Source organism: Podarcis filfolensis (genome assembly GCF_964270895.1).
Source record: "Podarcis filfolensis genome assembly, chromosome: 11".
NCBI lineage: Eukaryota > Metazoa > Chordata > Lepidosauria > Squamata > Lacertidae > Podarcis > Podarcis filfolensis.
In genome coordinates this window covers 55,355,237-55,367,461 of record NC_139613.1, presented here as the reverse complement: position 1 = coordinate 55,367,461, position 12,225 = coordinate 55,355,237, and the positions used below count along the sequence as shown (strand labels likewise).

Here is a 12,225-nt window from a genome sequence, read left to right as displayed (position 1 = left end):
CTGAAATAAATAAATGTGTGTTTAATGTCTATTGGCACATTCAGTTATTGCACATTTAAGGGAATCACACAGTAAATTTCTTCCATGAAGAAACCACTCCAGATCCAGGGGGTGAGGGGGGGTGTTTATGCACCATAATGCCATGCTACAGTATATATGGTTCCCCCCCTAAAATATGTCAGTCCCACTTTTCAGACCCTCGCGAGACCCTTGAGGGGTCTTACAACATTAGTTAAAACAATGTGCCATGCATAAAACCATAAAAACTAAACAGAAACAAACTTAAAAAAAGGCAAAAAACCACAGCTTGATAATCAAAAGCATAGAATGGTGTGGAAAATAAACATAGTCAAATTTAAAAGTTTTAGTAGTATGCTGAAACACCAATAAATGGTGTGGCAGTAAACAGGAGGTGGAACTACACAGAGGGCCTTCTGCTGATCTTAGCACCCTAGAGGGTAGGTAGGGAGGACGGTGGTCTTTCAGATATTTGGGGCCTAAATTCTTCAGGGCTTTAAAAACAAACAGGAGCACCTTGGGTTGGGTCCAGAAAAGAAACTGGCAGCTGATGCAGATGTTTCAGAACAGGGGTTATATAAGTTCTCAAGGAGATCCCAGCCAGGAATTTAGCTGTTGCATTTTGGTCCAACGGAAGTTCCTGGGTCACCTTCAAGGGCAGCCCCCCAGAGAGCATAGTGCAGTAATCCAATATGGAAGTTCTCAGAGCATGGACTACCAAGTCATCTCTGGCCCACTAGTGCTCATCGCTTTTGAATTATTTCTTCTACATTCCGAAGCAGAGTATGCTAAAGCAACTTTTGAAAATACTATTTAGAAGGGAACCTCCACCTTATCATTTTGAAAACCTTCAGTTTTCTGTAAACCTGCAGAGGTTCAGCAAAGCCACCAAGATTTACCCTGGATGAAGATTATAGATATGGAAATATCCATGAATATTTTTTTTTCTAAGAGGCATGCTGTGTATTTTAATAAATAGTTACAGTGACAGCAGATTATCTGCAATACCAAGTCATTAACGCCTAAGATTAAAGTAAACTAGTTCTTTTTAAACTCAAACTAAACAGAACTTGGATTACTCAGAAATGCAAACTTTGGATAACTTTATTTTCAGCCCGTCACTGCCAGCATTTGTTTAATCTTTTCATGCCTTCTTGCACTGTAGGAGTGCTGCTTTTTCATAGGGTAGTGCAATGCAAAACACATTTGCTTTCCAAGAAAATCATGCCAAAATTGCTTCTAATACCTCCCCTCCTCTTCAATCTTTTTGTTTTGCTCCTGGTGCTCCTGGTAACAGCAACAGCTGTCAAATATGGCTTTAGGCTGTCTGACTCCCAAGGGAGAATTTATGCGTTTTTCTACTTCCTTTTCTTATTAGGAGGCAGGAATCCACAACACCTATTAGAACAAGTATGCATAAAGGGTAATGACTCTGCAATTTATTAGGGGTCTGTTCTTCTTCAAGCAAGTCATCAAATATAAGCAGAAAGTCTGACTCATTGGCCCCAACTGAGAAAACTGCCAGGATGCAGCAGGTGAATATGAAGAAGTCTCAGTTAGGGGTGCAAAACTTGGCATTCAAAAATTCTGGCACCTGAAGCCCAATGCCTTTCTGCCCCAAATGAAACTTTTTTAAAGGGCCTAATGGCAAACATAGCTGAGCTCATGTGCAAAAAATCTTTGCTTTCTGGCAGTGGTGTGCAGTGAATTTCTTTTTTGGTAGGGGGAAAGTTAGGGCCGGAGATGCCAGCTTGCGAGAGTGATTGGTCATGGTGGGGAGTCGTGACGTCCTATGGTGAGTTTCAAAGAATCCAGTTTCAAACCATGACTGATGGTGATGGCTTGATCACCAACCATAATCTAAAGTACCCACTGTTCCATAAATTTATAATATGTGAGTCAGAGAGCCATGCTAGCTCATTCATATAACACTAAACCATAGGTAAGTGCTTCTTAGTAGGCTTTGTTGAGCTTGTTAAACCAAATTAAGAGTCTATAATTCACAAATGAAGGCAATGTTTTTTAAAACTTTTGAAAGGTGTTGTAATTATGATTCAATGCTAGTATAAACACAGTGAATCGATCTGAGGTCCTGCACCCATTTATTGTAGAGACAACAAACAGCCAGCAGAAATACTCAGGATTTCTAAGAGCACAAATGAGAAGAAGGCTCATTTTGGTCTTGTTCATAAAATTATCTTCCTTCCCTGGAATTTCCTTTTTAACACTACTCTGCAGTCAAGAATCCTGCCTCAGCATTCTGAAATTAGCTTTACTATGCCGTAGTCCTCCAGAGATCATCTACAATTCATCTTGCCATTCCTCCAACTCCCATCCTAAAGCAATAATCTAAACAAAACGCACAGAAAAGCTCAAGATACACGTTGATCTACCCACACATAGTTGTTATCTCTGAGAAACGTAGAAGATAACAGGATATATTTATTCGTAAGTCTTCAAACTTACACGACCCTTTAAAAATTAGCTGATGAAGGTGAATACATCGAAACAGGGCCCTGTCCTGGTTTCTGATCCATAATTGACTTCTGACTTCTGCTCAATGATTGAAACTAAGACCTTCATGTTGAATCTGACTATGGACTAACATGAACTTATCTCTTATTCATAAACTCTTATCTCTAATTCTGTAACGAATTATTGTGTTATACATATTTTTATGAGTTTGAGTTTGTAATCTCTGTTTGAGTTGTCAGAATACATACTTTTGAATGGATTAGTTTTTGTTACAACTGACTACTAATTTGCGAGTAGGGACCACTCCCACTATTGAAACTTACATTGGCCTGAGTTCTTGATGTGCTTTTGTCTTGGTATATTTAATAACAAGAACTCCAACTTATTTAACGTCAGTCATCATAGCATGGCAGAGAATCTGCCCTACCATGTAGAGTTCCCTTGAAGGGAATGGCAGTGAAATTTCTTTCTTTCTTTCTTTCTTTCTTTCTTTCTTTCTTTCTTTCTTTCTTTGTAATAGGAATATATGAGATGTTTGTATATATTATGGCCGGTCCAGAGCAACATAAGCTATTAACCAATGGTGGGTGAGTGGGAAAGCCAACGGCAGCAATGCAAAAGTTGTGGCTGCGGTCCGTACCTGGATTTATAATCCAGGAATATACCTCTTTAAGCCAACCCAGCTACTGATTGGCTCCCATGAGGCAAGGCCTGCAGTATAGCTGAAGAGGAAGGAGGCATGCCGCCTTGCCCCTGCAGCTGAGGGGGCCAGCACTGTGCGCCACGCACAAGCTGTGCAACTTGCTTGCGGCGTGTGCGCTGTTAGGATATAGTTCTGTTCCACCTTAAAAGGAACAGGCATGACTGTTGTGTGTCACATGCCTGTTTACTTCCAGCACAGTCTGCTGGGAACTTCCGTTTTGTATATTGCTTTTGCTATGCTGCTGTGTGCTTGGACATGAAGGGAAGCAGACATGTTTTTCCTTTGTTCCTGAGCTATGCTGAATAAATGCCTGTAAATGATGCTTACACATGTCTCTGGCCACCACTTCCGTTGTGGAAAGTTATTCACTCTGCTGATAGAGCATGCTCAAGTTTCTGAAGGCTTCTGAAGCGATGAGTCACTGATTGCTGCTGTTCCAAGGGAGGCCGGAGTTTGCCCGGCTGCTGGCCAGTGGGCTGGAGCCAGCTGGGGCCTGCCAAATGCCCCTGTCTCCCCAGCAGTGTTCCAACTGGGAGAGCCAGTGTGCTGTAGTGGTTAAGAGCGGTAGATTCATAATCTGGGAAACCGGGTTCGCGTCTCCGCTCCTCCACATGCAGCTGCTGGGTGACCTTGGGCTAGTCACACTTCTCTGAAGTCTCTCAGCCCCACTCACCTCAACAGAGTGTTTGTTGTGGGGGAGGAAGGGAAAGGAGAATGTTAGCCGCTTTGAGACTCCTTCGGGTAGTGATAAAGCGGGATATCAAATCCAAACTCCTCCTCCTCCTCCTCCTCCAACCAGTGGCGTAGCGTGGGTTGTCAGCACCCGGGGCAAGGCAAGTAATTTGCGCCCCCTAACCCGTGGATTTGCGCCCCCAACCCATGGATTTGCGCCCCCTAACCCATGGATTTGCCCTAACCCCAGATGTTGCGCCCGGTGCGGCCGGCCCCCCCTGCACCCCCCACGCTACGCCACTGCCTCCAACACTGTGTGACATGCTGACATCACTTGTGCATGTCATGCTGACATGTTGCACACACGATATGCGGTGTGCATGTGTGGCATGCCCATGATTACCACAGAATATTGAGGGGGCCAGTCCCTCTCCTTGAATTTTTTTTTTGGGGGGGACCAGCTACCCCTGCCCCCCTAGGGGCCACGCTGCGCAGGGGGCATACCAAGCCACCTCCCTGCCTAATGGCATGGAAGTTATATTTTGCTTCAGCCATTTTCTAAGAAGAGAAGCTCACTGAACTCTTGTAAGTTCTCAGGACTCCTTGGAGTACAGAATATTTACTTTTCATGTTGTTTTTCCGCTTGCGATACAAGTGAAAGGAGTGACAGCTTAATCCTCAAACTAAAACAAGGGCAGAGCTCCAAAGATGATGCCAGTTGATAAGATCTTCCTTCCGGAATAAAGTTAATTTAGCATTGATTAAAGGCACCATCATGACAGCCCTCAAGACAGAGATCCCTGCTCATCCACAAGAGTAGGTTCAACCCTTGGTGTTTTTGGAACCAAGCAATGTTTTCCGTGCTATTGTGGGAAACAGAGAGCAAGTACTGTATTATCTCAGGGAGAAAAGTACCAAGAGGAGGACATATTTGTTGGCCGTGCTCCGCATCTGAAGAGAGAGTTTTTTAAAAAAAACACAAAAAACACAATATTGTTTCCCCAGGAACCAATTTCTGTGTTTCCAGAAAATCAAACTTGCAGTTCCCAGAAATAACTCTAGTTTGACATCCGCAGTCTGGTATTTCCCCACATCAGGAAAAGACAATGTGCCAATCCTTACTCCACATGCTTCAAAAGCGTGTATCTGTTTTCTGCATGAAATGAGGCCCATGCCAGATCCATAGCTGTTTTTCTTCTTAGCTCTTCCTTTCTTCCAGAAACCAGGCACAAGCAATGCAAAGAAGCTGCCTAAATTATTTAACTACCATTACTTTGTCTTGTCTCATTTTTTCCAACTCTTTCAGGGCTGCCCATCGCTAAAAAATTCAAGCAGAACAACAGCCGTTCTTGATTCCATAGTCACAATCACTGTTGCCCAGATGTGGGGAACCTTTGGCCCTCCAGATGTTGCTGAAATATACCTCCCGTAAGCTCCAGCAAGGATAGCCAACAGCCAGGGATGATGGGTTGCAGTTCAGCAGCTTTCCCCTCATATAGGGCAATTTCACTACCATATTCATTTTTATGCACACTTTCCGCTAATATATGCATATTAGCATGTACTGTTTGGTTGGAAAACTGCATTGCTAAACTCAGATAAATATGAATTTCGAAGGATGTCTGTGTTTCTAGTTCTCATATTGTTTGGGAAAATGCACATTGGACAGATTTGTCTTTAGATGTGAACCAAATCAAATTTCTCCCCCATTCCTAACCCCAAATGAAAGATTTGCTAAAATTACACCAAGTTTTCTTATTATTACGCTTCTATTTAGAGATTTATTTGGAGTCTGTCTTATACCAAATTTTGACGTAAGTATAATATAAGCAAGAGTGAATGTGAGTTTATATATTTCTCAGTACTGTTTATAGTCAAGCATGCACAACTGTATTTTTCTTAAAAATAAAACACCTGTGCACAGTATTTGTGTATCACACATAGTCATGATTTATAGAGTCACACTGTAAAGTAGCATTTTCAGCCAGCAGTTAGAAAAAGAAGGCATTAAATGGTGGGAGGAGCAGGAGTTCGTTCAGACAAAATGCAGGAGTAGTAGGAACAGCGGAGCCAAGGAACAGAAAGAGGGAGCAGCTGGTCAGGAGGGAAAATTGAGGAGAACTGTTATGTACTGAAGTTCTCACCCTGGGCCAGCAGGGGGATACTGTAGATAGTTATGCAAATGAAGGATCGAAAGTGACGTTCAGTGATTGGCTAGTTTGTATGCAAATGAAGGATGAAAGTGATGTTCAGTGATTGGTTAGTTACAGAAAATGGTTACTGTTGCATTCTAGTGGAGCTCTATATAAGCAGGCTGACTGAGCTCCTCAGTTCAGTTCTGTCCCAGCTTACAAATAAAGAGCTGCTTTGGAAGAATTGCTGTGTCGTCTGATATGTTCACCCACAACTTAACAATAACACTTTTGCAGGAAGAAAGCAGAAGGGAAAGAGACAGAGGGGCCAATGGAGGTGGGGAACAAGGGCATGTTCCTGCTTGCATCGGCGTAAGAGAGCACAGATTAGGAAGTTCGAGTCCACACAAAAATGCAGTCCAATCTGAAAGTGGTAAGTAGATCCCACAAAACGCAAATGACTCTGTAAGTGAAATGAGACTTGGGAAGGACACTTTTTAAAAAATGTGAACTGGGCATACATAGAGCAGTCATCACCGCTTGTGGTTCGAGGCAGATGCTCTATGTTGAGGGCAAAGCCAAGCTGTCTTAATCATCATCACTACATCCAAAGGAGCAAGGATCGAGGACTTCTGGGTTGGCGCCTCCGGCAATGGCGGAGCTCCTCTGATCGGGAGGAACTTGCTCCGTGGAAAGCAGGGTCTGACCGCCACGGCGAAGGCGGAGACCCATTGAAATCACAAGCGGGAGAAGCTTGTGAACCTGGGATTCGGCTGGCACCTTTTGCGCCTCCCCTACTCGCGGGGAAACCCTGTTTTGGGGATCCGGAGTGACGTGAGGTGAGTGGTGCGGTGCTTCGAATTGACTGCTTCTTTCACGGAGTGAAGCCGCATTGCTGTTGCCGGAGAGCGCTGACTTTTTCCTGTGGACAATTGGACTTTAAACAACTACCCGTGAGTAGAACGGAAAATTGGATCCCTAAATACCTTAATTTGGCACCGAAACGGGAAGGTCTTAAAAGGAAGTCCGCCTTCCTCTTTTGTAAATAGATTGAAGCAAAGACGTTACAAGCTAAAGTCTTGGAAAGCCTTTGGTAAAGGATTAAATTTCCATCGGTTAAAATTACAAAACCCCCCTTGGAAGCAGGAGAGGGGGGGGGGGGGAATTTTGGACCTAGCGAGCCTGCAGGAGAGAGTGAAAAATCAAATTACCACTGCTCTGAACCTGGAAAAGGGCTGCCAGAAAGAGTGACGTTTTGGGAGAGTTCATTGACTGTGAACAGAAAGTATTTGACAGCTAGCTAAATAAGAGAAAGATGCTGCTTCCATTGTCCTCTTCTGCGTTTAAAAAGGAGGAAAAGTAACTGAAAATTGAAACTATCTTTTATGGCTTGAGTTGTGTTTGAAAGGATTGATACAAGTGGAGACTGTTTCCCTCTAGAGGGAGCTTTTGAAACTGTTACAGGAGTGTAACTGGGGAATCTCCAGTTGCAAGATAAGAAATTGTGAGAACCAGAGATTGACCTTGGATCATTTAAAAATGTTGACAGGAGAAGCCATAGTGACTGTATTATGCAAGATAAGCTATTCGCTGGAACAGCTTCATAAGAAGACGGATGACATGGCTTTTAAAATTGACAACTTGGGACAAAAAGTGACTAACATGAGACAAAAAGTGAGCACCAACACAGAAATAATTCAGGACTTGGTACAGGAATCTACTTCGGCAGGACAAATTGTGGAGGAGAAGGAGAAAGCTGTTGTTGTTGAACCTAAAGTAATACAAGCGGGATCCTCAGTCTTACAGAAGAAAATTGAGGACTACAAGTTGAGGCCTTTTATGATCGAATCTAGAAAAAGTCAGAATCTGAGGATCGGATCCCGGCCTGGACTGAAGAAGGAAAGTTGGAAAGATCCCTCTATGCAGGGATTAACTGACTTTTGGGACATGGACTTGGGTCTGGAGGAGATTGAAGTTCTAGGGGCCTTTGGATTTGGAGGAATCTTGAAACATGTCCTGAAACACTTTATGGATCTTAGCTTCAACTATGGAAATTTGGCTGACCTGTCCAGAAGGAATAAAAGTATTGTTAGGTTGGAGTCTTCCCGAGATCTGCTCTTTAGCATTAAAGAATATGAAGAAGATCTGCAGAAGGGACCTGGAAAAGAGTTAAGAGCCTCGGACATAAGATCTCCAGGTTGATGGACTATATGGAATTGACGGAAAGGACTGGCAGAATCCGAAACCAGGGAGAGGAGATGGTGGTAGAAGATTGGAAAATTTAAAGTTTATATATAGAAATACTGTAAAATTAATGAGTGATAGAAAAATGGTGGAATGAAATTTTATGGCCTTAGCAGAAATGTTATGAGTTAAGCATATATAAGTATTTTAGTCTTAATGGAAAATAAGGTTAAAAATATGTTGAGATATTTATAAAATGATAGAAAATAGAGAAAGATGGAACGGATTTGCTGAAACAATTAATAGAAGTGGAATACAAAAAGGGAGGTGAGAGGAGGTCGAGGAAACAAGGGAATGAAAGATAGAGTATGGAAAAGGGGTGATGTATGTTTTTAAATTGTTTTTGTTTTTTTATTTAGGGTTAGGGTTAGGGTTAGGATTTTGTTTAGTTTAGTTTAGTTTAATGTGTTTAGTTTAATGTGTTTAGGTTGTGTTTTGTATTGTTTATATATTGTATTGTATTGCTTTTTTTTCTCTTTTGTTTTTCCCCCCTCTCTTGTCTTCTTTTCTTTTCTTGTAATCTTTAAAAGTAATAAATATTATTTAAAAAAACAAAACAAAGGAGCAAGGATCTCCGCCATGACTGACCAGGAAAAGAGCTACCTGCTCTACAAGAGTGGGGGGTGACCTGTATGGATAAAGGGGACCCTTGACCATTAGGTCCAGTCGTGGCCGACTCTGGGGTTGCAGCTGTGGCGATCACACAGGTCCCCAGACGTTTCACCATCTATTTATCCCTGTGTCACCACTTTATTTCTCGCTGCCACCACCCAGGCCCTACCTGGGACAATACTGAGTCCAGTCAGGGTTAAATTGAAACATAAACTTTTGTTTATTTATTGCAGCTTAACAAGCGTGTGGTTTCATAAACAGTATCAGTCAATTGATCAGTCAATCCCATGGACTGCAAGAAGATTAAACCTATCCATTCTTAGGGAAATCAGCCCTGAGTGCTCACTGGAAGGACAGATCCTGAAGCTGAGACTCCAGTACTTTGGCCACCTCATGAGAAGAGAAGATTCCCTGGAAAAGACCCTGATGTTGGGAAAGATGGAGGGCACAAGGAGAAGGGGACGACAGAGGACGAGATGGTTGGATAGTGTTCTCGAAGCTACCAGCATGAGTTTGACCAAACTGCGGGAGGCAGTGGAAGACAGAAGTGCCTGGCATGCTCTGGTCCATAGGGTCATGAAGAGTCGGACATGACTAAACGACTAAACAACAATTAATGACATTCATTACAGTCAATTACATTCATGGGGTGCCTATCCAGTCCTATAACTTTCACTACCTGCTCTCACTCACTAAACAACCTCTCCGATGTTTACTTGTCTTCCTAGCTCCTAACTTCACTCCCACTCCAACCAACCACCCAACTCCCAACAAACTCCTCCAACGAACTCCCCCCTTAGCTCCTCCCAGAGCTAGTTTTATAGTCCCACTGACTCCACCCCCCCGGGTCCTGACTGGGCAACCTGTTTAACAATTTCGCCTTCAGCACTCTCTCATATGTTAACGTCACAGCGGCGCTCATCTCTCTTTATTGGCCAAGGGAGCTGGCGTACAGCTTCCGGGTCATGTGGCCAGCATGACTAAGCCGCTTCTGGTGAACCAGAGCAGTGCACGGAAACACCGTTTACCTTCCCGCCGGAGCGGTACCTATTTATCTACTTGCACTTTGACGTGCTTTTGAACTGCTAGGTGGGCAGGAGCAGGGACCGAGCAACGGGAGCTCAGCCCATTGCAGGGATTCGAACCACTGACCTTCTGATCGGCAAGTCCTAGGCTCTGTGGTTTAACCCACAGCACCACCCCCGTGCCACCTGTATGGGCACTGAGGGCCAATTAGCAAAACTTTAGGGGGCTTCCTGGCTGTGGTGGGTGAGGGCACCCTACATTGTTGCATGTACACTCTTGCATGGAAGCATAGCTGTCAAGTGTCCCTTATTTGAAGGGACAGTCCCTTATTCCAGCACCATGTCCAGCTGCTGTCCCTTATTGATGGATGTCCCTTAAATGTCCCTTAAATGATGTCCCTTAAATTTCAAAGGAAGCAGCTCCTCTCTCTCCCTCCCTGCGGGCCACGAAGGAGGGAGGTTCCAACTGTGTTGCTTGGCTGTGTTGCTCACCCAATAAGAAGTCTAAGAACGACTGGGGGGTGGAGCTTGCATGCCTTGTGTGTGGCTAGTTAATGCAAGCTGAGGGGGTTTTTGAATGCTGGACGCCATTTTGTTGCACGTGCTGCTGCAAACTTTGCAGTGCAAAGCCAGGCCGGGGAGCCATCTTAAGTTGAGGCTGCATAGGCCTTTTGGTGCATGTGATACAGATTCTATTCAGTTGAACCTCTGGTTACAAAGTTGGTTGGACATTGTTCTCAGAGCTACCAGCATGAGTTTGACTAGACTGCAGGAGGACAGGAAGACTGGAGTGCCTGGAACAGGTGAGGCCGCAGGTCCCTTATTTTGGCTGCTGGTCCCTTATTTTCAAATCTATGCATGGAAGCCATACACATCAAAAATGAGTGTAGGCCTCGGGACCTGGAAATAATGGCTTGGGGAGTGCAGAACAAGCCCCTGAGCCAGAGGTTAGTCACCCCTGCCCTAGAAGACAACAGCATAATGGGGAGGTGTTATTTCATGATACCACTTCATTTCCTTTCCTGTCTTGATCCCACTAGAGAACTCTAGGTTTTGTTATTCCCAATCCCATTAAAGACTTCAGGTAAGTGAGTTTCTAGCATCATTGCCAGGAATGATGTGGTTCAGAGGTGGGAAGATGTGTTCTTCGTCAGGGCAGCTTTTGTGCTCATAGCTGCAAAGAAATGTGGGGTGTCCCAGAAAACTGCATTGTATTTCTTCAGTGACACCACGGCCGTTAGAAGTTTTGAAAAAGAATGCACAGATGGCTGAAAGGGGGTACAGAATGGAAGGCCAGAGGCAGGAGGAGACAAAAATAAGAAATATTTTTCTTTCCCATAATGGCTTATGTTCTATGCCATGTACTTTGATATTTTTTGTAGTTTTTTTAGCTTTTTCCATTATTATTAAGGATTTTTCTTTTGTAATTTTGGTTGTTTATATTTATCTGTATTTGTTTAAAGCAAAATAAGAGTATTTAAAAAAAAATAAAAAAAAATATTTTTGTTGCGGGAGGATGCCGAATTCCATCCTCACTCAGGGCACCATATTACCAAAGTCCGTCCCTGGCGTAAGGCAGGCCTCCTATGTCCCCCTGCGCAACTTCTTTCTTCACACTTATGATATCAGAGAATGGCGAGTGAATGCCTAGTTTGTTTTTCTCTCCCAGAACACACACTTCTTTCTCTAATTAAAACAACTCTCTCCGTTCTTTTGGCAGACTTCTCAAGAGCCAGAAGGGTTCTTCACTCTTTCCTCAAGTAGTAACAGGCTGGTACTGCGAGCCAAAGTACAGAACAATTTGAGGTGTTTCCTCATCTTTGTACCCACGAAGATGGATGGAGTGCAGGGGAGTGGTACCACTGCAATGATCCTGGCTTGTCACCTTGAATGTGAACTTTGATAATTGCACAGGTGCTCATTAGGAGAGATAATTGCCCTGGCATTTCACACCCCACCCCACTGGTTTTTCAGCAGCAAGCCATTTAGGAAAGGAAGGCGCAATATCTGCCACACAACTGGAGCCAAGAATTGGTATAAGGGCCCATTCCCTGTCTTTTGCTGTTGACATGGAATGCAGCTGGCTGAAGGGAAGATGTGAGTTCATTCTAGTAGAGCAGGGTGGAATCTAATGGTTTTTAAGAAGCATTAAAAAAAAATTAACAATTTCAACATAACAAAATATCAGAACATATCATCTTCATTATTTCCCCCCTTTCCCCCCCACCTCCCCAACAAACCCTCCCCCCCAAGACTTCCCTTAGCTCCTCTCTCTGATTTCTCAACACATATTGTTCTCTGCATGCTGTAAAATTGTATAAATCCTTATATTATCTAGTATATT

At 43.5% G+C, this 12,225-nt stretch overlaps 1 long non-coding RNA gene across 1 annotated transcript; it reads left to right on the top strand.

The window, feature by feature from the left end:
* Window positions 1-1,491: 1,491 nt before the first annotated feature.
* LOC310745204 lies at window positions 1,492-4,562 on the top strand. The gene is made up of 3 exons (XR_014540021.1): window positions 1,492-1,553; window positions 1,742-1,813; window positions 4,530-4,562. It is a non-coding gene; the product is annotated as an uncharacterized lncRNA (long non-coding RNA).
* Window positions 4,563-12,225: the final 7,663 nt, after the last annotated feature.